This window comes from Asparagus officinalis, chromosome 6 (assembly GCF_001876935.1).
Source record: "Asparagus officinalis chromosome 6, Aspof.V1, whole genome shotgun sequence".
NCBI classification, from domain to species: domain Eukaryota; kingdom Viridiplantae; phylum Streptophyta; class Magnoliopsida; order Asparagales; family Asparagaceae; genus Asparagus; species Asparagus officinalis.
Window position 1 is genome coordinate 42,599,912 of NC_033799.1, and position 4,140 is coordinate 42,604,051.

At 36.3% G+C, this 4,140-nt stretch overlaps 1 long non-coding RNA gene across 2 annotated transcripts; it reads left to right on the plus strand.

Moving 5' to 3' along the window:
• Window positions 409-3,666, plus strand: LOC109845278. Of its 2 annotated transcripts, XR_002248274.1 has the most exons (5): window positions 409-671; window positions 751-885; window positions 1,811-1,894; window positions 1,997-2,152; window positions 3,245-3,666. It is a non-coding gene; the product is annotated as an uncharacterized LOC109845278 (long non-coding RNA). The 2 variants fall into 2 exon arrangements; XR_002248273.1 differs by lacking the exon at window positions 3,245-3,666 and having other exon boundaries at window positions 1,997-2,770.

The following is a 4,140-nucleotide window of genomic DNA, read 5'->3' on the forward strand; positions in this document are numbered from 1 at the left end:
TCGCCTCTTGCATTCTATTCTCGAATCAGGCTATGCCCTTCGTTAACCTTAGATTACAAGAATATAGGCTCTCTCCTTTTCTCCTTCTTGGTTTTTCCTCTAACGATAGAAGATTACTTATTGAAAAACTAGAACATTATTTGCCTAATTTCCTAATTAGAATAGGATTCAAACTTCTTATCATGATGAGACTCAATCTTCTAATCATGATAGACATCTAATCCTATCAAATTCTCATAAAGTCCTATCTACTTTCCTTTATAACTAAAGGAAAACCTAAATGTGAACAGTAAATTTTTTTAATATCCACGTATTTTTCTATCATTTCCCCACAACCGTCCATTTTCCTATCATTCCACTCTCCACTCCACACGATGTCTCCCTCCACTCTCAAATAAAAACCCACGTCGACTTCTCTTCTTCTTTCCAACCGCAAAAAGAAAAAGGGGGGAAACGAACCAGATCTCTGCCCTCTCTCTCTATACAGATCCCATCTTTTCCTCCCATCTCCGATCGCGAAGCGAAGAGGGGAGAGCAACGAGACCTCAGATCCCAGATGCAATCCAACTCAGATCTCTGCATCGAACCCTGGAGCGCCTCCCCTCCCACCTCGCCGACGCCCTCTTTCGCCGCCTCCGCCACCGCCACCTCCTCTACACATCCCTCCTCAAGTCCGTTCAAAACCCTAACCCTAACTTTTTTATTTTGGACCTTTTTTGTTAGAATTTGTGATTTTTTTATTTTGTTCAGGTTTTTCCAGTTTTGCGTTGAAGAGGTTGATTTGAGTGGGGAGAGCATCGTGGATGCTGAGTGGATGGCTTAATTGGGGGGATTTCAGAATCTTCGAATTTTGAAGCTTTCGAATTGCAGGAGTTTGAATATTCGGTAAGTGTTTTCCTTCTCTCTTTTTTCAAAAAAGAATTTATTGGGTGAAATGGCCATATTGGTAGAATGTGCGGTAAATTCTGTAAGCTAACACAGTTAAGAGATGATATCTATGACATCTTAATTAAGTTTTTCTTTACCTGAGTGGTCTTTTAAGATTTTTGACAAGAGTCAAGTCCTCAAGCATAAGATGATCGAGCAGGTAAATTTTTTGTGTTTTTTTATTTTTTATTTTTTATTTTTGAGGTATTATTTCGAGTTTACTTGGTTTGGTTGCTGCCATTGATGTGTGCACATTGATCTGTTGAAAAAAGATTGGATTTTTTTGAATGGATTAGGGGGAAATGTTGAGAAAGATATAATCTTTATCTATGCATGTGAAGTGTTTAATGAAAAATTGTAGGGTTATCTTGATTTTACCTAATAAAGAATGTAGAGGTATCAAAATTTTATTCTTTACCCAAATTGTCTTATATCTATATTGATCCAAAAGCCATTATAACATATTATGTGTATTGTACTATGACATTGATGATTTCTTTTGGAGTTGCTCTAACTTAAATTCTTAAACTATAATATGAATATAGCGGGCAAATACTTACAGAGCTCATTTTCTTAAGTTCTCTTCTTTTTTAAATTTAAGAAATTGATTAAAGAGGCGAAAAGAGAGGATCTTGGGAGAAAAAAAGTTGCTTTTTCACCTAAGATTTCTTCTTGGGTATAGAATGCCAATGGAAATTTGACTGTAATTAAGATTTCAGCTGCTTCACTCAATCAAACTACAGAATTCTGTAGGTAGTAGGGCTGCCTCTTCTCTGTTTTTGGAGCAGTGTTTGGATTTTGCATCTGAGTTTCAATTTTTCAGAGTCTTTTGGGTGGAGTTTAGCCTAAAAGGTTGTTCCTTTTCTCATTGTTTATGCTCCAGCGCCCCCACTTGTCATCTGGGTTTTTGAGTCTTGATGCTCTAGGGTGAAGATATTTGGTGTCGATTGCTTCTGAAGAGATTTTGGTATATGGGCTTTTGTTTCTTTTTCAAATTATGAAATGGACAAGAGTTAACCTTGGGATTTTCCTGCTGAAATGGGTTTGTTCATAGGAACTTTGTGTGAAGATGGGCGTAAGAAATCAGTGGTGGTGATAATATAGCAGAAATTGTAGTGGCAATAATCTAACATGGAAACAAAATTTTCCCTCTTTTGGATGGCGATATTGGCTTTCTTGCAACTCTCCTCTGCAACTCTTTCACCTTCTGGCATTAACTATGAAGGTCAGTAGATCTTAAGCTTTAAGCTTTTCTGTTTTTATCATTGCTTTTTACATTCTATAACTGTGGGGATTTACTAACTATTTGGTTTACATCCTGATAATTGTTTGAATAACAGAAGAATTCTTTCATTGCATTAGAAATGAAAGACATTGTAGCGTTCTTTTATTTCTTAAGCATAATTTGAACATTGTGGTCTTCCAATCTTAGTTATATATCAAAGTTTTTATTTCTTACATTGAATAAAATTTAAGCATAATTTGAACATTGTGGTCGTTCAATCTTAGTTATATATCAAAGTTATAAGAGAGTAATATATGTAATGTATTTGGTTTATGTTTCTTTACTATTAGTAACTGCAAGCATTGGAAGCACATTCTCTTACTTTCTCTTAGACTCTTACTTTTGTTATGGTTTGTTTATTCTGATAGCAAACTTAACCGTGAAAAAAAACAATGACTAAAATCCCCATTTTACCATCAAGATATCATTGTTTGTATGTACAATATAAGCTATATATTGTTTACAATTCTTATATCCTATTCAGGGATAACTAAATATAATTTATTGTGCAGCCGAGTATAAGCCAAGCAAAGACAATCACTTACAGCAAAACCTCCCTCAGAGGCCTCAATGTTAAGGAAGACGAAAGTGGTCTTTTAATTTAAACATGATTACTACATTAAAAATTAACCCTACAAATCCAAAGGTCATGTTATTTTACTAAACATTGAAAACTCAGGGGACTGGTGTAAAGTATCGGTTTTAAAACCTCACCACCCCTTTAAAACCAAATGGTGGTTTACTGTTATTCTTACAAAGGTTTTTGTTTTGAAATTTACCATTATTCAATAAAGCAACTTATCAAATCCGAAAATATAATAAAGAGGAAAGTACCTTTAATGGCGACTTCACGGAAGTTGGTCTTAGTGTTAGAGTACAGCCTCTTCCACTCATCCAATATCATCTTGCTAGGAGGCAAGAGATCAAGTGAATTTTTGGGCTTCGGTTTTGGTGCCTCCTCTTCCTCCTTTGCAGGCTCCTTCTTGACCTCTTTCTTGGCTTCCTTGGGCATTGACTCCTTGGCCTGTGCAGCCTGTGCAGGCTTCTTCGCTGATGAAACAGGAGGAACAGACTCTGCCTGCTTCACCTCGCCCATTACCTTGCTAAAGTTTGGCTGATTAACAAGAGTCCAGAAGTATCTTTCTACATGGGAAATTGTGATGTGAAGCTCTTTATCATAATCTGAGAAAATCCATGATACAAGTTGCATGTCATGACGATATCGGCCAACGTCACTGAATGACCCACAAGGTAAGTATTTGAAGCTAGATGAGTGTTGAGAGCTTCAATGCCCTCTTCAATTTAAAGATTGCAACTTCCTCAGCCCACAAATGACAGTTTTGTAAGTATATATAGCAAATGCAGAAAGGCATCTCACGAACTGTATCTCACTGCATCCGTCTACGTCTTCCTCTTCGATTGCGATTGTCTCTTTCTCCCCCCCCCCCTCTAACGTCAATGATACGATAGGGTCTGTGTTTCTTTTTATTTTTAAAAATAAATCTTTTTTAGCGGGTCATTTGAAAGATACAGCTCATCGAAGGAGTTCCTCAGGCTTTACAATCTCTGCGATCTATGGTAATTCTCACTCTAATCGCACTTTCATCGATATTGCAGTCATTTGGTCCTCAGGTTTAGTTTGTTTATCTTTGGTTTTATTTTTTTTATAATTTTATTCATTTTTATGGTCCTTGGAAACAATCAAACTACTGAAGAAGAGCATAGAAGATTAACCACAGCACGTATACCAACAAGTATACCAGGTTATCTCTATTAAAGAGTGCAAAGTTTCTCTCTTAGCTGAGCTATTTGTTTCTGTTGCATGAAATGCATTCGCATTTTAGAACCTTCAGCTTATAGTTGGTGAAAGTTTTAATTGCTTTCGGGACTACTGCAGACATTTCTGGTTAATTCGAGAAGCAACTTAT